Source organism: Platichthys flesus, chromosome 9, assembly GCF_949316205.1.
Source record: "Platichthys flesus chromosome 9, fPlaFle2.1, whole genome shotgun sequence".
NCBI classification, from domain to species: Eukaryota; Metazoa; Chordata; class Actinopteri; order Pleuronectiformes; family Pleuronectidae; genus Platichthys; species Platichthys flesus.
In genome coordinates, this window is record NC_084953.1 from 11,683,234 (window position 1) to 11,705,860 (window position 22,627).

The following is a 22,627-nucleotide window of genomic DNA, read 5'->3' on the forward strand; positions in this document are numbered from 1 at the left end:
AGGAAGGGGAGTGTGAAGAAAATGCTGAAGTATGTGATTAAGAATAATGAGTAAAAAATTGCATAAAGCCTTCTCCCAAATCACATATCAACTCCACGGCTGGCATTATCCCTGAAGCATCTCATCAGTCCTGGACCAAGTCCCCATCGTTCTGCAATGCGAGTACACGTGCGCCCACCCACACACACGCATACACAATCATAGCAGTCCATTAGCAGCTAACACATGAGCCAACATCTCTCTCTCTCTCTCACTGTCTCTCTCTCTCTCTCTCTTTCTCTCCCTCCCTCTCCACCTCTGTCTATCTGTCTGTCTCTCTGTGGATCTACATTGTGTTAGGTAGTAAAAGCAATGGCAGCAACAAGACCTGTCAAATTTCATATCAGCACAGTGACCTTCCGTTCCTGTTCCGCCGCTACAGCAAACACCACCAGACCTGCCCGTTATCTCCAAACCACTGTTTGGAGAGGCATCTCTATCAGAACAGTGGGGAAACATCCAATGCATATCAATTGGAAGACTTAGATTTGTATTTGTTCTGCATTTGCTCTGTCTTGCTATGGTACACAGAAATGGCAGCAGGTCCACTATTGAAACTCTCACACCACTTGATTCTTGTTGGAAATGGGTGGAGAAATTTAGTCTGTAAATGTTGAATATATGAGTCAATTCTTATTTTGTGTCCTGCTTCTCCTTGTGTTAAAACTACATATTAGATGAGCAAGTGATGGTTGAAGAAACATTAACCTTTTATAAGTTCAGTTGTAAAATACCTAAGGATTCTGCTGTAACTTGGCTAAGGTTGTATTCTTTTTACAGTGCATATGCCCCCTGATGTTAGAGAGCTCTTTGAAGTCATTGTAATCATAAATGGATTTGAACTACAATTTCCTCAGTCCCCAATAAACATCCAACAGTGTAAAAGCGTTCGTCTAATTTGAGACCTTGATCATTTTTGGGTCAGAAGTCTAAAGACAACTCACTGACCCAGTGCAACGAGTCATCTGACTGAGTTACTGTAGCAAGTTGTTTCCCCCTTTACACTCTCATTCCTCTCGCATAATAATTCACTCTGACATTAAACCTTCATTATTTCAGTCTTTTTGAGCTAATTATCTGTGACTGGCAAACTTCTTGGCCGTGAAGAGGCCAGGAGATGCTAACTCCCTCTGTGGCAGCAGAACACCAGCCTTCAGAAAGTCCTACAGGTTAAACTGGACTAATGAAATGCATTTTAAGGCTGAATAACTCTGAAGAATCCCCAATGATGGATTTAGGAATACTCACTAGCCATGCAACAATACGGCTGCAAGCAACCCACAATGCAACACTCTGAAACACTGGTACTGAAAATACGTTTTTGGTGCTGAAATGTAAAAGTACCCTATTTTTATTATTTTGTACTGTATTGAGTATTGTTTTATGTTGGGAGCAATAGGATATCTTCTCTCTGCAGAGCAGTAGACAACTCTCAGCATAGTTTTTCCATTCATTCGGTTGAGGCGATGCGCCAAAAGGCTCAATCTCTTTGTTTAACTCCCATCCAGCACAGAAATCCTACATGGATATCCCACTGGAATCCCTCTTTTTCCCTCTGTCCAATATTCACTGCTGTTTTTATCTGTGGTTGGTTTCCAATTCCTTGGTCTTGTTGCATTTGGCTTCTTAAATGTTTAACTTTCTTCAGCAGTTATTTTGGCTCTTTGCTGTCTCATGCTGAGCAGATTGCTTGCAACTTGCTTGTTTGAGATCTTCTGGGGGTGGAAGCTTCTTCTGCTTGTGTTAATGATATCCACAGCTGAAGTTTGTAATCTTTCAAGCAAAATTGCTGCAAACACTTGAAGGCTCCAGCTTTTTAAACAGGAGGGTTCGTTGCTTTTATATTTGCAATATGACACTGAACCTTTGAATGTTGGCCAGCTAAAACAAGCCTTTTAAATATTATGCTACCTTCGGCTGTAAGACTTCTAATGGGCATTTTCCCAATTCTCTGGAATTGTATAGACCACAATCAAAAAACAACGATTAAAAATCAATAATGAATTGAATCAATCATCCTTGAGGTGTTGACAGTGATTCATGTAGAAATTAATGCCTATATATAGTTGAAAAAGCTATCTCACACTTTGAGTTAATAGATCAAGTCTCCAAAGTTAAGCTTATGAGCTCAATTCTGAATACGTCCTGTCATGGTTTAAAGTAAATTCTATTCTAACAGTTTGAATGCAATATGCAATGTGGCGGTGGAGCAAATGGAGTCAACTAGTGAGATGTGGGCTGAAGTGAGTGTGTCAGTCCTTGAAGGTGGAATGAGAAGGCGGTTGATACAGTGTTGAAGCAAGCATTACACTAAGCTTCAGGGCTCTTTCAGAAGCTACAAATGAAAGGGTGGCATTGCTAAGGCCACGGCACAAGGGCAGAATCCAGAGCATCTTTTATAGCATGGCAGTGGATTTTCTCAATAGTCTCAATAATTGATGCTCTCAATAATCTACCTAATTGCTAAAGCAAAATAATGTTCTAGAACAAACAACATTAACACAAACACAGCCTCCAAAATACAACTTTGTAAAAACTATAAGCGTTAGTTTGGATTGTTTTAACAAAACTACATTGATAAAGGTGAGGACTGTATGTTTATAGCTCAGCTAACTAGGGAGGTAATTTGATCTGGCAAAGCATATCAAATCCATCCAACAATATCAACTTTACTTTACATTCTTTTCACTCCATCCCACTTTGTCTATTTCCCATTTAAAGAGCCAGTTCTATATAGGAGCACACACACACACAGTGGTGACAAGTACTTGACAGTATTTGAAAAAGCTGTACACTGTTTCATGCTTTACATTTCATAAGATGTTTGCCCTTTTATTTCAAAGTGAATAATATGAAAATACAAACATAATTTTGGACATCTGCTGCTGTTCTGAATAAAATCAGCACATTCGGGCTAAAAGCCTTTTGTTAACAGACATTATCACTGCCTCTCGATAATGGAACCAACTATCTGCTCCCAATAACACTGCTGAAGGCGCCATGTGAAGTGGCTCGTGGCAAAAAATGGCTCTGATGTTTTAATTAAACTGCCACTTGCCCTCTCATGCAGCAGTCAACTCCTTGTCATGCAGCCATAGTGCATGCTATACATAAGGTTAAATAAGTGCGGATCAAAGTCTTGAAATCACTATTGTGATACTGAAACTGTGGGCAAAGGATAATAAAGGGTGTAGGTCAGAGGCTTGTCTTCATCTCCCTGAAACAGTGACAGAGAACTGGTATTATCAGACTTTCAACTGTTTTTCAGTTTAATGCTTCACTGCAGAAATTTCTATTCTTCACCCTGTACTTCAATTACTCATTGTGTATCCGTCCATCTCTCCTCAATCACCTGGGGAGGACGACATGCTTTGAGAGTTTGAGAGGAGAATGTTATCTGTCAACATCATACTTTCCCTCCCTTGCTGTCGGCGAGCACATCATCTCAGCAGCTCTTAGTGAGGACCCTACCCTGTAATTTTACAGGAGAATTTATTTGTCCTACCCTGTTGGTCACTTTGTCCTCGCAAATGCTGTAACATTCAAAGATCAATTAATACTTTTTATTTGTAAAGAGTGGAATACAGAAGCTTTGTTTAGCTGGACTTATAGCATTTGGATTGAAAATTGTTAGCATATCACGGTCAGGCCACATAGGCAGGGGAAATGTAAAGACACTGGAAACCTACATTCAATACTGTGCCGGTGCATCTTGTGTTCACATTGGTAAAGGACTGAAGCTGCTACTGCCAACAGGGATTGTCCACCGTGCAGCCTGGTTCAGCATAGTGAAGGACTTGTCTCTGGCTCTACCACATAGTACTGTTGTGTTTTCTGTTGTATAGAGATTTGTATTTTAATCATATTGTTGTATTTCATTCTCATATTTATAAGCATTCTTTTATTAATATTAATTCAGAATCTTATCTAATACCTTGTTGCTCAGTATACATCATTGCAAGCAGGATCTATGCTCATGGCATATTTTTCTTCCAACACTTATCCAACATCATAAATACAAAGATTATAAATCTAGTCAGATAAATCTGAAATTGCAGAATATTATTGATCCCTATGGAGCAACAGGGACTTTATTGCAGGAAGTGTAATGAGATACAGAACAAGGAAATATTAGAGGCATATATCAAACGTATCGAGTAGAAGAGGAGTGTGAAAAAACTGCACAATTTCAAAGTTGAACAGTTTACAGACAAAGACTATAAAAAGTTTGTGTAGTGGCTGCATACAATGAAGGAGCCGTGACAGAGATTGATGGTCTCTGTGTAATTATTTCAATTTGTTTTTTCAATTTTCGGATCATGAACGCCGTAAACAAAAAGTTTTTTGTAGGAAACTGATGATGGTACAGATCTCAGTCAGCGGAGAGACACACAGGCACTTAAAACTGAAATTGTAAGACAATAATTAAAGCTTTGATACCACTGAGCAACTGTAGGACACAATATAAATCTCGTCTCAGCTGACACAGACATCACATTGTCCAAGAAGCGAGATATCCATGTCCCTCCATTGGTCTGAGCTGGACAGTCTTATCAGAATTGTGTCAATAATTAGTTTTCTTTATTTCTGATTAAACAATGCTTGCTGCCTACTGCTTACAACACATTATCATGTAAACCCAGAATAACAGGTACACAGAGAGGGCTGGTGATATGCCCACTGCCACCTACCTGCTGTGAACGGAATGCACTTCATGGGAATGCACAATGCTAAAGTGGAAACTAGCGGTGATGCCGATCTGTCAAGAAAAACTTTTTTTTATTGACAGTCCACCGGGTCACAAATGTGGTGGGATTTCTCCTGGTGCTCACGGTGGCCTGTCCAAGTATGACAGACTGTTTCTTTGTCAAAGTGTTTGTGAGAGAGACTGAGAGAAAGTGACAGCGACAACACGGCAAGGGGAGGGGGGGTGGGCTGAGGAAATTGATGTGCTGCACACAGCTCCACTGAATTCCGAAGAACTCCAACAAACCAACGATTCAAAACACAATGTTAGAGATTATTAATGGTATGATACCGTGTAAAATATTTGAATCGTTCTATTTGTTATGAAACTGGCAGATCAATTCTTATGTAACTCTGGACTAGGGCTGGGCAGTTAACTGAAAATTTAACAAAACCAACATTTATATCCTCGAACCGACCTAATTTTGCTCATGCCGGCTAATTAGGTTCATATTTAGCCGACATTATTTCCCCGCCAAACAAGCTGGCGGGTTTTCCACTATGTTCCGTGCCGTATCACCCGACTGCATCTCCTGCCTCCTCACTGCCCGGCTGAAATGAGGTAATGTTAATAAATAATCGTGATTATTGATTTGAAGTCAAATCGCCCAGCCCTGCTCTGGACTTACCTTTTGTCACTGCAGTATTATATTTGAAGTTTGCCTGAATGTCTGCTTTGTGTTGCTTTCATGTTCTTTTCCCTTCACTTGATGTTATCTGATCTACAGTAACAGCATTTCTGTGCATAGCTAGATCCCGTCCAGCAGTGCTGTCGGTGTGTTCACTGTCGTGCTGTCGTTGTGCAGAATAATCGAAATGATGTTCGGAGCAGTAAGCAGGAAGAGAAATGTGCAGCACAGCCATTCAAAGAAGGACGTTTTGATGATTACATTATAGGGGGAAAAGCTCTATACAATCTCCTTCCCGCTTTCTTAATCTGAGAGATTTTAATTAAGTTTATGTTTTGCTTCAGCAGTCAGCTATTGTTCGATTTTGTGGCTTCTCATCTTCATCTTGTCCTAGTCATGACTTTTTTATTTTTTTGACTAATATTTTGTAATTTTATTTCGAAGAAATGAAAGTCAATAGGAGAGTCAAGTAAATGTCTAATTGTTCAGAGGAAGTCCTAAGGCCACAACACATGTTGTGATAAACATCTGGAATATAAACGTGTCAGCAGCTTTATCTGTTATTAAATTGCAGACAATTCAGCATGACGTGTTTTTCGCTTTACATGACTGTTTAAATATAGACCAGTAATAAATCTCCAGAGGACCAACAGCAGTCAAACATACATGGAGAAACTATAGACAATTGTTGAAGTGAGTGTTTGATAAGATCCAATTAAACACTTATGGTAAGACCAGCGTGTGTGTGAGAAAATAGTGTGAACGATAAAGAGGAAAAAATCCTTCTGTACCACTGAGTCTACAGAGGAAACCACCCAGGAAAGTTGATATCATATTTCATCTTTATCGTATAACTGTGAAATCTCAATTTTCAGCTCACAGCACCAAAATGTCAACTTAGCATTTCTGGTACATTAAGATTCTTTTCTTAGAGAGCATGATATACCTCCCCCCCCTTATTTTTTTCAGAGCTACAATCTTCAAATCAAAGAAGACTTCTATCATTTGTATTTGGATCTGCTTTGCCTTACCCGACTTGGAAAGTGTGAAGAGTTTATAGTGAAGTATTTATATCAGCCTTAGGTTCACATTAACCATAATGGACTCCATCTCTGGAGTTATTTAATTTAGTTATGAACTAAATACTAATTACCAAATATTGTTCCTACCTTAGACCCTAAACAAGACAGATGAACAGATAAATGAATGAAGACAAAATAAAAATGTGACTTTGATATGAAATGAATCTGTTCGAGTCAATGTTGAGGTTGCTTCACAATAATAGCTTAAATACTTTCTGTTTAAATACAGGGTTGGACAATATTTGTGCATATATACCATGCATATTGTAATTTTCACAGAACAGTAACATTATCATTAACTATGTGTGAGAAAATAACTGAAAAGGCTTGAGGAATGTGTCCTGTCGTCAACTTTTCCTTTCACCTCGACAGGAATGTGTGGCCTTGTGTCGCAGTCTGACGGTTCTCTCTGGTTACAGACATTTTCTTAGACTATAGGGGCTGAACAAGTTTGTAGTCAGCTCATATGACAGTTTTAAAAGTCGAGGTAATCCACCAGAAGCTGTCAAAATGCAAAGTAATCTCTCCTTGCTCATCATTTTCAAGCAGTTTATTCTCCTGTTCCTTCCTAAACCCACAGATGAACTTTTCAACGATTGCATTTCCTCTTGAGGCGAAGCAATATTTAACTCCAGGGATGTGAATCAAAATTGACAAGACAGAAGGAAAAATGCTGTGCAATGAGTTTAACTGCAAGATTTGAAAATAAAATCTGAGTGCAGAAATGAATACATTTCAAGAGACCGACAGTAAGAATGACCATGTAATATATAATACTGCAGATTTTTATATTTGAGTTTAAATGGAAATATAGTCCACCCACGATAATTGAAGAGAAAAACTCAGTTATTTTGGTTTTAGGGGAACACATTTCCAACAACTTCCACTGGAAGCCCAGAACAATAGTCGTTATTATTGTTAGTATTATCCTGTATGACATAACAGAATAATGGGACCTGCATTGTTAAGGCAAAGTCTTCGTCTTCAACAAAATATTTTTGTGTGTATTTCTGTGCATGTCTATTCGAATTTGTGTGTGTGTATGAGGTAGCAAGGGATATGTGTCGGAGTCTGAAACACTGTGTGAGCCCCTTGAAGTGTCAAGGCTCTCACAGCTGCAGCTTTAACTGACTGGACAGATTTCATTTTCACTGTAACATGGAGCCATCCAAGCAACTGCAACACCTTGAGGAGTCAGACATGGCACGGAGAAATTTAGTTTATATTTCTAATCATGGGCCTGATAAAAGACACACACAGAAAATCATTCATGGTGACTTTTTCACATCTATGGTAATTGCAGCACTTGTCCAATACCTCCATTTGTCTAAATTTACATTTTGCAGTTATATATGAGCGTATTGGAGTGGCACTGTGACCCAGCATGTAGGAGGAGGGAACAAAAAGAAAGTTGGCAGCAGGTATTATCAGCCCCCCTGGGGAGAAGGCATTGTGAGGTGTCCTTACAGTCCTTATAGTCTGTATCACATGATCCTACTGGTGAGGAAGATGGATTGTTGGGAGATGTGAATTTTTTTCTCTCTCGCTCAAATCTCTTCTTTTGTTTGGAACTTTCTTTTTTTCCCCTATTGTTACAGAATCCTGAAAATAGCAAATGCAATCTCAAAAATATTTCTCTGTTCTTTAGAAAACCGTTAATAGTTAAGTTATTTGCAAATGTTTCTGAGATAGCCACTAACTGTTATTATTATTTGTGCTCCGTAAGATAGAGAGAGGGAGTTTGTTTGTGTGTTTGTGTGTCTGTGTGTGTGTAGGCAGGCATGTGTTGTAAAACACAAACAGTTTAATCATGCCTGCAAACCCTAATGCAGTGTTTCAGAGAAGCAGCCGCGCACACTAAGGCCTGCCTGGGGAGCCTGGACTCCCAGCTGCGTCTCACATGAGCAGTCCAGTAAAATTAGTTGATGATTGATCCCACTCTAGTGGGAGTGGAATGTTTTTCCTTTTCTTACTTCTAAATAGATATTGTATTCAAATAGAAGAGCAACCACTCACTTTGTAATCCCTGTGCAACTGTATCTGGCGAGCAGGAAAAGTCAAGTGTTGTATTTGTCTGTGTGCCACGCTTATCTCCTCTGGTCCCAGCAGGCCCGGCTTGTCAATGTCTGTGCCTTCAAGCTACGCTTAGCGCTCTCTGATATTAAAGAGCACTATCTCGGAGGTGGCCATTTGGGGAGACGGGTTTCTTTTTATTTCAACAAAGATGCTCTCTGTAATATTGTAAGCATTTTTTACCCTGTCAAGCTGAATGCACTTTCAGCTGAGTATAAAATTTGTAGTCCTTATCTCACTGGATATTGATCTTGTTCTGGTTGTTTGTGTGGCTTTATTAAACAATTATCTCTATGGCAGCAGTATTGTTAAATATTGCGATTGTATTTTTTCTTATGCATACAATTTAAACAATGAAAATACAGTAAATGTCAGTAAAATTCTACATTAAAATACATTTATAAACAAGTTTTAGAATAATTAACAGATTTTACCTACTCCCTTGTTAGATATTTGCCTTCAAAAAACTCTAGGCATGCAGTGTTCATCAGTTAAATCACAAAGCTATTAGACATATTACCTATTGATATCAGAGAAGCCAGTTAACTAATTTGTTTAAATGTATAGAAACGTATCTCTTGCCTTTCTGGATACAAGCCTGAAATTCCCATTTGCACTCATGCTCTAAATTGTTTATTTGATTTCACACATTTAATTTGAACTTTATTTTCATACTGTTGTTTTCAATATTAATATTCAGTGGGTTTATGTTATGTATTAAATGTTGAACCACTGACATTCAATAGATTCATCATTTATGTACATTCACTTTCATCACTACATCATTACTTACGGCTTTCTCTCGCTTTTTATTTTTTAAAGTTAATTCAGTCTATTTTCAAGTGAGGCCCTGGGTGCATGTACATGTCCACACTTTGAGCTACATTTCTTCATGAGATGTGCTATACAAATGAAAGTTATCATTGATTGTAGTGCAGGCTTTAATAATAAGCCCTAATTCAAAAAGATTAGAATAAGGGCAAAAGTTGTTTCAGTCTTTTAAAATCCTGCTTTAAAATCAGCTGCCCTGCATGCACCAATTAAGCAGTAATTACAAAAAGCATCCAGTTTTATCTCCAGTTGCGTGAGTCCGGTGGTCGGCGATGTACTTATTAAAGTGAATTATCTCTGATAATCATTCTAATGGGGGTTCAGCTCATGTTAGCAGGCTTCCTGCTGGGTGCTAATGTCTCATTACACTGGAGCACTTCTTGATGGGAAGGGTGCCTCGCAGCCCCCTAGCACCATGTTTTGCAATGCCTCTCTATCCTTGTCTAATCACACCCTGGACTGTCAAATACGCATCATGGCCAATCACTAATGATAAGGAGTGGATCAAAGCAACCAGAGAGAAACTGATCAAAAGGACTGAGAGATGTGGAGAGGGAGTACATTCCTGAGAGATCATATTTTTCTCCTGAAGATGACCTTGATACGCTGACAATGAGCAATCCATATACTCTCTGATACTGGTGTGTGTGTGTGTGTGTGTGTGTGTGTGTGTGTGTGTGTGTGTGTGTGTGTGTGTGTGTGTGTGAGAATCCATGTATGCACACATGTATAGGATGGACAGAGGCTAATGGTTGAGTGTGGCTGAAGCGCGCTCTGCTCACTCGGGAGGCAATCAATAAGGTAAAAAGCTATGACATAGAGAAGGTCTTTAATAGTTTTGCTTAGTTCAATAGCTAGGGACTGAAACAGATTGCAGCTGGAGACAATAAAAAAACTTGCATGAACATGTTCTTAAATGTAATAAGAATTGAAAAAAAATATATATACACTTGTATTTTTCGAGCATTCCTCGTTACTAAGACAGGCAGTGCACGTATAGTCAGCATATTAAAAAATATAAAAAATATGAATCCTCATTTGTCCAGGACGCAGGTTTGTATTTTAACGACTGGTTTCTTTCATGAAAAGTATAAATCCTCTTCCAAGGTTGGTCATTACCAAGGGTAGGTAGAGTGATTTCATGGCAGCAGCTTGGAAAATGGCCTTTTGTAACAACTCCATTTACATAGAGAAATGCTGATGGTTCACAATAACAAATGTGCCATAGTCGACAGAGAGCTCCTCTGCCCGTTGTCTTCCACTGACACTTGATAGTAGTGCATGTACAATTATGCATAATGCACTAATGGCGGTTCTCATAACTGTCAGAGAAGCTATGGGTAAAGTGTTTCCTTTGCAGACAACTTGATGCTAGGTCTACCGCCGGCACGTTTTGATTTTGCTGACGCCAGTACCCCAGACAACAAAATAGCATTGTATCAGCTGAACGTCTGCCTCGGCTATCCTTGCAAAGTTAATGAAAAAAAAGTTTGAAATTGCTCATTGAGAATTTAGGGTTTTCTTTTTTCCGAGTTTAAAATGTGAATATTAAGTATTTGCAGTTATTTAATGAAATCATTTTTATTTCATCAAATTGATATATGCAGGAGGTTAAAAATTCCTTTTTGACAAACTTAGAGGCTGATTTTGTGTCGAACTGTGGGGAGCGAAGCAAACATCAGCACAACAGTTAAGTATTTATGGAGCTATATATTTTCATGCTGACTGGTCCATAAGGATTACAGCGGGACACATTAATGGAGAGAAGCAACCATTACAGCAACAAGCTGATGAAAAATTAATCATGTTTTCTTGCTTTACTCTGTTAACTATGTCAGAAGGTAATTGGCGACAACAACAGTTACAGTTTAAATTACACTGGATTGTTCAAAAATCACGTTAGCAATAAAAAGGTGCTCTCCAGGAGGCACAACACACACTGATGTAATTCTGCAGTACAAATACAACTATATGAATTTTAGAACTCAATGTTTTTATTACCCATAACCCTTTAAAATGTGTTGTGCACTGTCACTTACAATTTTATCATTTAAAAATATATTTAAAATCTCTATGGTACTGTTTGAATTTTTTTTCCAATTATGGAAATGAAAGTACAAATATATATATATATATATATATATATATATACACGTGTGGATATAATCTTATTGTCATGCAATTTTCATGTTCATCAGTTTAGATGTTTCACATCCAGAGAGATGACTGGTATTGTATAATTGGTGTTTTGAGCATGTGTGTTTTTACATGGTGTTTGGTACCATGTAATTCTTGTCATCATTATAAAATGAATTTCACTGCTGCTCTGTTCATGTCAGCGTTTGAGAAATGTGTTGGTAAAATAGCGTTCAAATTCTCGTTTTAACTCTGACAGCTGTTATCACTCGTTTTACTCAGTTTTGTTGAATCTGAGACTGGAATAATTTGACATGTCCTCTTCAAAAACCATCGAATGGAAATACACTGAAATCAATCTTGTGTTATAAATCCAACTCTGGTTGCCACAACTTTCCTGATTCCACATAAATTGGAAAAAGTATATTAAAAAATTGTTTTGGGTAAGTTTGACTTCATGCGGCATGTGTTTTAATCAATACCACATGAATTTACTTGCCAGTGTCTCCCGAGGTCAGTGGTATTCCCACAAAAAAGCTGAATTAGAAAGAGTGGTCCTTTTTTATTTTTTATCGATTTCTCTTATTTTTATTTTTTTTCTGGGCCTCCCTTCAAGTCCATCTCAAAGATCTTGCAGCAAAACTCTGTGGGTGTGAGGTTTCTCAATAGTTTCCACTCCACTGTTCGCAGGTCAAATGAATTTCTCTGAAGACGTATTCTTCACAGCTAATCAGTTGTTACTTGGATTGAATGAGTACAGTAAGTCACACTTGCTTGCACTTTTCAGAAAGGGAACATAGTAGAACATAGCTGAGTCATCGCCTGCCGTGAGGTGATTCTCTCCAAACTGATTGGATTTCAGGACCCCCCCCCCCCCCCCCCGATATATAACCACTTCATTGCTTTTTAATTTAAGATTAACTTCACTTTTTCTGTCTCTAACTCCACAGACACGGGTTCAGCATGTGCTCCCTTTGTCTGCTGGCTGTCTCGCTCTCTCTCCCTAATATGTTTAGCTCGTTCAGTGCCATCAGTTACATGTCTGCCAAGCATCACAAGTCGTCAACTTGCTCCCAATGACATCCCACTGTTCTGACCATTGATTGGCAGGTCAAGCAGCAAGCGCAAGCAGGAAATCAATAGCTGAGGACCTCTAGACAGTACAGGGGGAGTCTTCAAGGAACTGGCCCGCTGGACACTGCCAATCACCAACCACAAAATGTAAGGCCAGCCAGCCATGAACAAAAGCTATCTCTAGGCAGACACAGCAGCTTGGATAGTAGATGGATTTATGTTTAGGGAGAAGTTTCTCTCATAGTCTGAAAGCAGGAAAATAGGCAGGCAAAGTTTGCAGGAAATATATTTGCATTACTTATGCTCATTCTTATGCTAAAATTCAAGTGGGATCTAGGACCTTTGGGATTTGGCATTACCAAATGTAGGCGCTTTATCTTAACATGCAGTTGCACCAGGTCTGACAGTCTAAGCATGACAGAGCAAGCTTATTAGCATCTAGTCAGCCATTTCCACCAGTGGAACACATAGGAGATACAAGGGGAGTATACACAGCTATATTCACCCTCTAGCCTCCTTAAAATATGGCCTGAGGGACCCTTGAGGCTTAGTGGAGTTATGCTTTGTCCTCCGTGGTGATGCTTTTCACATTTTCCTCAGACACACTTTTGGATGCTGTTGGCGCTTCACCAAAACAAACACTCGACTGACACCGGCGACAATAATTCTGGAGCAGGTTCGAAAATAAAAACCTGTAAAGGAAATGGAAGACTGTAAATTTAGCCCTGACACTCATGTCTGCCGCCTCGTCAGAGACGGCGTCGGAGCTTAGGCTCGTGGAGGACTGAAGGATTGTCATTTTTTTTCTCTTTCTTTTCTCAGACAGCACGCACTTCTCATGGAGACATATCCTCATAACCGTTAAAGCCAAGATCACTTTGTGCCTCACTTTGTGTTCCACTACCCTTGCAGTTTCATCCTCTGCCTCGCCTTCACTGACCCTTGAACCCGGTCATTTATCTCCCTGGTCAAAATATATTGAGATGATTCATTGTACACACCACTCAAGGTTGTGAACTTCATGAGACAATGGAACAAAGAACATCACATGTATACTTTTGGCAAAGAACTAAGGCTCAGGTAAAAGTTTTTGGAGAAATATTCAGTTTTGATCTTTAAATAGTAAAACATGTATTTTACATTGCTGCTGTTACCAAACTGTCAATGTGTTGGTAAGAGCTGCCCTGCTCAAAAATAATATGCTTTTCAATCATTTTAGATTTCAGGAAGGTGCCAGACAGTTAAATATCACTTCACTGCAGACAAGGAGTAAATTGTATGTCTACACACATAATTATGCAATTGGCAGGTCGCATGAGTTTGTTTGGTGGAAGGGTGGAATCACTCTTTCAGAATGAGAATAGGAATCCTGTGACCTTGCTTCTGGGCGCTGGCAGTTGGTGGAGAATTTGAACGTGTTTCAACTACTGTCACCCTGGGTCCCGGCCATGCACCTGCCTTTCAGAGTGGGGCTGACATCAAAACTTCCCAGTGCAAAAGGGGAATGGAAGCAGAACACTACAATGACAGCAGGGCAGAGCGTGTTTGTGTGCTTGACAGAAATGTACCACATTGCGCCAATGTACAAAACAACTGCTCCCGCACACACCCGCACCAATTCATTAACCATCGCATGCACGTATCATCACCCTCACCTCTTGTGCACTGAACAATGGAACTGCACTCAGCATAAATTCCACTGTTCCTGACAATGGCTTCTCGCCAGCCTCTGCCCATCTTTTTATGATCTCTTGTATCTACACTACATCAATCAATCAATCAATCAAATTTTATTTGTATAGCCCATATTCACAAATTACAATTCATCTCATAGGGCTTTAACAGGGTGTGACATCCTCTGTCCTTAACCCTCAGCAAGAGTAAGGAAAAACTACAAAAAACCCTTTTAACAGGGTAAAAATATGTAGAAACCTCAGAGAGAGCCACATGTGAGGGATCCCTCTCCCAGGACGGACAGAAGTGCAATAGATGCCACGTGCAGGAGAACATCATCAATAATCAAAGTCTCTAGCAGCATTGATGAAGCACAGTCCATGCTCAGCAACCATCTAGACCACGATCCACCATCCAGACCAGACGCCACTTCAGTCCTCAGTCACCGTCCACCGCCGCCCACCAGGAGGACCCATCACAAGCCACCACTGCGGTCCTGGTCCACCGCCCGTGCCCAATGCCAACGCGACACAGGGTCCGCCACCAGCACCACGATCAGCCCACATGACTCAGAATCCGCCACACTGGATCCAACACCGCGACCCCCGGTGCGCGATCCACAAACCGTAATCCATGGTGCGGCCACAGAGGCCCTGGATCTGCGGGTGATAAAGCAAAGGGATTCCGGGGAAGGGGGATAGGGATGGAGAAGAGGAAGGAGAAGCTGGAAAGAGAAGCTCCGTGTGTCATGTGTCATAAAATAGAACAAGTAACGTTCTGGCGCACTAATTAGCTCTAACTATAAGCTTTATCAAAAAGAAAGGTTTTGAGCCTACTTTTAAACGAACAGATGGTGACTGCCTCCCGAACTGAAAGTGGTAGATTATTCCACAGCCGAGGGGCTTGATGGCTAAAAGCTCTGGCTCCTACTCTACTTTTAGAGAATTTAGGGACGACAAGTAGGCTTGAATTCTGGGAGCGGAGTGCTCTAGTGGGTTTATAAGGTATTAACAGCTCTTTAAGGTATAAAGGCGCTATATTATTAAGGGCCTTGAAGGTGAGGAGGAGAATTTTAAATTCTATTCTAGATTTAACTGGAAGCCAGTGTAGCGATGCTAATATTGGAGAAATGTGCTCTCTTCTCTTTGTTCTCGTCAGGACACGTGCTGCAGCATTTTGGACAAGCTGTAGAGTCTTTAACGACTTCCTGCTGGAGCCTGATAATAATGAATTACAATAGTCCAGTCTCGATGTAACAAAGGCGTGGACTAGTTTTTCTGCATCTTTTTGTGAAAGGACATGTCTAATTTTTGAAATATTACGCAAGTGGAAAAAAGCGGTCCTAGAAATTTGTTTTAAGTGACTATTAAAGGATAAATCAGGATCGAAGATCACTCCCAAGTTCCTGACTGTTTCATTGGAAGCAAGGGCAATGTCGTCTAGCGCAGCTATATCATTAGATAATGCATCTCTAAGGTGTTTGGGGCCAAGTATTATAACCTCTGTTTTGTCTGAGTTTAATAAGAGAAAATTGCGGGTCATCCAGGTTTTTATGTCCTTGAGACATGTTCGAAGTTTAGTTAATTGATTACTTTGTTCAGGTTTTATTGACAAATATAACTGGGTGTCATCCGCATAGCAGTGGAAATTTACAGAGTGTGTCCTGATAATGTTTCCTAGTGGAAGCATATATAATGAGAATAAAATTGGGCCGAGCACAGAGCCCTGTGGAACACCAGAGCACTACATTCCTAATGCTCTGTGGATAGATGTTGTAGCCTGAGCTCTTGCCGTCTCCTTACATTTCAAATGTGGATGTTTGTGAAATGGACTGGAATGAAATGGAAAAAAAGTCTTATTTCCGACCCTCACCGTCTCCTTCTTACTTCACTTTCATTTCCCTTTCTCTCTCTTCACACCTTTTAGAGATTAATGATAAAATGTCCAGCATTTGAAATTGCGTCTTGCCTTCATCTTCAATAACTGTTTAAGACAGGGCTATAATACCTGACACTGAAATGGGTAAATTATACCAAGGGCGAAGTGCTCTGGCTTAGTAGGCCAGCTGCAAGAAACTAAACACAGAAGCTACAGAACTAAAGTTCTTGCTGAGTTTAAGTCAAACTTGATTTTGGCTTTTATTCAGGGTTCCCATGTGGATTATTCTGTAATATTTTGTCTGAGGTGGCACCAACGGCTTTAAAGTGCAACAGATGCAGTGTTATGACACTTCAAAGCACAAAGCCTTCTGGTTTCTGGTATGACGGTACCCTAATGGGCGTACCATGTTTATTGTCCTTATAAATAGTCAAACACGGCCAATGCCTCAGCAGACAAGCATGTTGCTAGTTAAAGTGTATTACTTACTGTGGTGATTTACCCCATTAGCTTTCAACATTACTACAGCCCCGCCCGCTTTATTGGTTGGCTCATAAAAATCAGCTTACATGACCATTTCACAGACATATTGGTGTTTGCATTTATGTTTGCTCGTATAAAAACTTTCTTATACAGAGTAAACATGTTCTGTATATTTGGTTTAATTTGTGTTTTCTTTTTATTTATAATTAACAATTATTATATTAAGCATATACAATATCAAGCCTCAATTATATTTCTTTGTCATGATGGTTTAATAATGACCACTTAGGAATCATTACAAATTTCTATTTTTGAGTAAATATCAGCTTAATTACATGTCATTTAGCTGACGCTTTTGTCCAAAGCAACTTACATTTTTTTAGAACACTCAGCATTTAGGAGGGGGCCATTTTAGGGGTTCAGTATCCTGCCAGGGACACTTAGGCATGCAGATGGGAAAGAGTGGGATTCGAACCGGCAACCTTCTTGTTGCAGAACACCAGCTCTATCGCCACGCTCTCTATGTATCTTAATCTTTTTTACTCTGGCTTCCATATTACTGGAGAGATTACTGGCAAACAGTGTTGGGCTCTAAGTATAACTTAATTCACACATACAAATTAGCTGTAGCCTTTTCATGCTTTTTTCTTTTTACTGCTACTGTGGCCATTCGAAAGAGTTAGGGCGTTTGTCATTAATTCCTGTGGTGTGATTGGTTTGTCATGCACAGAACCATCTGTGACACAGATTGAAGTAATACATTGCATAAAACCAGAAATCCGTATAATCGAGCTTATTGATTCCAAAAGCTTTTCTCTCCACATGTTGCTCGCTTAAAAGATAATTGAATTGTTTCAACTGCTCAAAACAAATCAAAATAAGTAAATTAATAGAAAAGGAAGACATACTGTAGCAATTATCCTCTGAGAATTAAACATAACAATCTTTGTTGGTCTACTGTCCTTGTTGGTTGCAAATTTCACACATCGGTAAAACATTACACGGCACCGCTGTGCTTCATTTACCTTTTAATTCTGGCTTTTAATTCTGAGTGAGAATGGCAGCTGTGTAATCAAGAACATCTTATGCCCAGAAATGCTATGTTGTAAATTTAACTTGATCCCGTAACGGCAACATCTTTAAAAGCTGCTTTCTGGATTATGACGTGTTATGACTAAGAGCATATGTGGAGAATTGGGGAAAAAAAGTTGTACAGTGCAAAAACATTTCTTCAACCACTTTTGAGTTGTAAGGCAACAATTGAAACACACAATGCTGCTGATTTTCTTTCATGCATGGAAACACTTCAATGCTGCTGTGACAACTGACAATTAATGGTACTATAGAGTCTTACTGCAATTTACAGCCACCACTTTTACCCAGAACATCTAAACGCAGCCAAAACTGAAAATCAGTGAAAAGTGCTCTGGACGTCAGCCGAAAAAAAACAATGTCTGTGTGTATAGTTCAGGGTCAGGGGATCACCACACAAAAAAACAGTCATTCTTCATCGCATTTATAAGGGAGGCAAAATCATCAGGCCCCAGACTCCATGTTGACAAGCTGAGGACTTCTCAGACAACCGTTGTGCTGACATGACAATGTGTTTGCTGCTCTGGCCAAGCCATATCCCCCCCCTTCTTTGCCTTTGTGTCAGCCTGGGAGTCGCATGTCATGGGTCAAGCAGAGGAAAATGGTTAACTGCTTGTTATTCCTCTCTGCCAGCACTCGGAAAGGATCTGGTGAGAGACAGATGAGCCTGTCTCCCCAAATAGAAGGACAGACAGTTTATGAAGCGGTGCTGCCTTTGCCATTACCAGTGTCTGTTTATTGCCACTCTTTACCTTTGGGACATTACTTGGAATTACTAAGTGAGTGAGTCTAAAGTTACAGCTTCGAGACAAACAATCCCAGGGGCCAGACACAATAGTGAGAAACTAAGGTTTGTCATGTTGTCTCTGCCTTCCTGAAATAGTTTGATTACCTTATCAAGCAAACCAAGGAAATGAGCGTGAAACAGCGGATTGTCACAAATTCCGAGTCATGAAAAATAAAATGATACCTCAGACTCACAATCTGCATTAAAAGGGACTTTAAAAATCAAAGCTTTATTTCAAGATTCTACCCTGAAACTAATCATTCTCCTGTTCAATTAATATACATTTTTACAATATTTAATTTACCATTTCATCTCTGAAGTGTCTAAAGAGTAGTAGAATTTGCAAAAAGTGACAAGTTGAACTTGCTTGAACTATGAAGCTTTTCGAAACTTCTAACCCTAACCCATAACAAAAAGAGAAAAAAAATAATTTAAGCTGCAGCCAGCAAATGTTAATCATTTTGATACTTTTAAAATTACTGTAGAATTTATTTGATTATCAAAATGGTGGCCCATCATTTTTTCCCTCATTACCTAATTGATTAATTAGCTAATTGTTGCAGCCTTTTAGCTAGTGGTGTTGTTCTAAAATGATTAAATATTGATCAAATATTGTTGTGATTAGCATTGTGTTGAAATGTGTCACAACAATCGCAGTGTCACTGCACTGTTTAAAAGCAACTTGATTCAAAGTGTTGTCAAATACTTTGTGCAACTTAATTGGCCATATTTATTAACGGGTAAGTCAAAAAGCTTTGATTTTGACAGTGGAGGGTGAGCTTCTTGCTGTGTGATAGCTAGACCTCTCGCTGTTCCCTGCAAGCAGGACTCTTGCTGTGTAGCAGTGATTGCAACATATCCTTCTGATTACTGTCAGTGAATGTTATTAGCTGTGTTCTGATTGGGCTTGCATCGGCTGCAGGGTTCACTCTCCAGGCTTCATGGGAATATGCAGAGTGCTCTGGCAAGTAAAGCTCCATCTTAAATACAATGCTGCTACTGCTTTGCTGTTGTAGGCCTTAATTTGACGCAGATGCTGGGTCTGTCACTAAGGTAGTGGAAAAGGCATTAGCGATGGAAAAGCCAGCATGTCCCTTCACCCGAAGACAAAGCTGTTTGAGGATTGTGGTGTAACCACCAAAGGATGCCTCCAGATTTTTCTCAATACCATTGCTTAGTCCTGCAAATACCTTCGCCTTTGTAAGCATGGAATCGCTGAACTGGAAGCATATGTTGTCGGTCACTCTTTAATAAACCCTGACTCTTCATTTTTTGTTTTAGTAGATGATGCCTTGGTGTTGATCCCCCTTGTCAAGCTCCGGGAGGTTCCCCCCCACCACAAAAAGACACATCTAAGGAAGTAAAATGTAGCTTCTCTCTTCAATCACATACTACCATCACACTAACAGCTTTCATAGTACTGTATCTATAGCAATGTGGAAAGTGAAGCAATGTGGATATCCAGTATCATTGTAGTGTGACTCTGATGTTGTTCCACCTCCATGGCCACTGCTCAGAGGATTACATTCAAACTGAAGAATACATTAAGACCTGAGGAGATATTTTTGCTCCTTTCTGACTGTTTGAGTCTGTTTGTCTACGTGGGTGTTTCCCCGTATTTAATAACTTGGCCAGTATCACCTCTTGTCGAGTCCAGACTCAACCTAGACTTGTAAAAGAGGGATGATGTGCACGCTATCATCATCACTGTTGTAAACAACTGGCATTTACCTGTGTAATGGTATTAACTATGTAATTGTGGCCAAATACATGTCTCCACCATCCTCGCGTCTATCCAGTTCCTTTTCACTTCCTAGACATAATGCTCGTCATTCAATCTGAAAGCAATTTAGCCCATTAGCTTGATGTTTAGGAGGGCAACTAAACTGTACACGTCTACACACCAGCCTTCATACGGAACCATAGGGCAATTTGTTTGTTAATAATGCGGAGCAGTAATTCTCAGCGTTGGAAGCGGAGCTCAGTAATGCAAAGAACAGGATGTATGGAGGGATTGGACAAATACCCATTGAGCAGGAGGAAACATTTATAGGGATCTCCACAAGGTTAACTGGCCGGGTTACAGTCAGCACTGTAAGCGCTGTAATTAGTAAGGCGCTCATTCTGTTGAACGTTTGTTTCAAGTTACCATTAACTGCAGTGGGGGGTTAATACAGTTGAGAGACATTATTTAAACATAGATCATACTTGGAAGTATCAGTTCCTTGTATATGTTTTTAAAAGGTTTTTATTGAGTTTGAGAAAGTAAACTAAATAATAAATACTCTAAGGATGGCTTCACCTCAGCCATGGATTAGTAGTCTCTCTTTAACGTTTTTAGTTTGTGAACCCATAAAGCAAACATATTGCTGTGGAGGATTAAATTAAAGACTGTTTTTCAATTTAGAGGGTAGAAGATATTTTCAGTATTTCTGAAATGTGAAAAGAATTCTAAAATACAACATTTATATTGTTAATTTCTGAGTCTGGAATTATAGTCATAATTACGTTGCAGATGTCGCTAATATATATTTATAAAGAGCATTGGCATAAACTGCTGGAAAGGTAAAATGTGGCTTCTGTCTTATATAATTAATTATCAACACATAATTCATTATCAAAATAATCGTTAGTTGCTGCCTTAGTGTTAATGATTGTTAGTTCCCTCACACTAGCAAAGGTCATAGCACATAAAAAAAATAATAAGGCACTTATAAAAAGTTAAACGCCTACATCTAACATCTGAAGTAGTATCATTTATCATTTAAATTTAAAACCATAACGTTAGAACCTTAGCTCAAGATCAAGAACAAATAAACTGAGTTTATTAAGTCAACCAATTCAACCCAATAGATGCTCATAAGAAAACAAGAAAGTTTAGCATCTGTGCTGTAAGGGATAAAATAACACAAAAGAAAAAGTATCTAAAGTGAAGGCCATGGAGAGAGAGCTCCTAAGATGGTACTTTAAGTGCAGGCAACCAGCTCTGGTGGCCTCTCAACTATTGCATTGGGAGATGAGATCACAGTAAAAACACAAAGAAAACAGAAAAGGTAATATCAGTATGAAATAAAGTGGCAGCTTTGTTAAATAAGCAACCAGTCACTGGCCTGGCCTCAGTTGTTGCCATTTGTCATTCCTGTTGTCGCCTCCTCTTTCAGTTTTCCCAAGAGCACACTTTTTTTTTTCCTTCAAAATTTTGTTTAATCAGTAAAAATCATCAACATATTTTGTACCAGCCACTGCCTTCATCACAGTCAGTGAACGTTCTAATGACTTAATACTAGCTTTATGAAAACCAATCCCAATTATTGCACTTTTGATTTGAGACCTCCCTTTCTCAGGGGTTATTAAACTGAAGTGTTTTTTGCCTTTTTATCCACTTATCAGAGGCAGTAAACTGGTGAATATGGACTTGAAGATCATCTCTATTAAATGTAGTCGCGATAAACTAGAAACGAAGAGATTTTCAACTTAAGTGACTAGATGTGTTATTGTGGAATAAAAAAAGGATTGGCCTTAGAGAGTGAACACATTTTATATTCTTGTTTGAGTTTCCTCTGGCCCTGAATCCCCACATTACACATGCAAACCATGTAGCCTCCAAATCCGAATATGATACGTGTGCTTTCCTCTTCAGAATGTTTCTGTGCTGCAGACACACTTGAAGCTTTCAGGTAAAGAGTCATCAATCACTGGCCCACTTCTGACATTAAGTTTTTTGTCAATGCCTCTGTCTCCAGTTTGTCTGCGGACTGAAAGATTTGAGAGGCACTTTTTATTTGCACGCTTTTAACTCCGCCCAGCTGGGGTAATGGAGCTGGTTGTGTGCAAGCAATTAATGCAACCACAATGCCAAAAGTGGTGATTTGTCATACACCGGTGATACATAATCATTATATGGAATGTAACGCTCTTAAACGGCCCAGCCTCAGTTTTGATTCTCTCCGTCCTCGGGTTTCTTTGGTCTTCTCATTTCAACATGCACAGACACAAACGGAGATTACACAACATGTATCACTGTTTCCCGTCATGTGTGCTCTTTCGTTCTTGCTGTTATTGTTTTCTACATCTGTGGTTCCTATTGTTTGAATCAATATTCA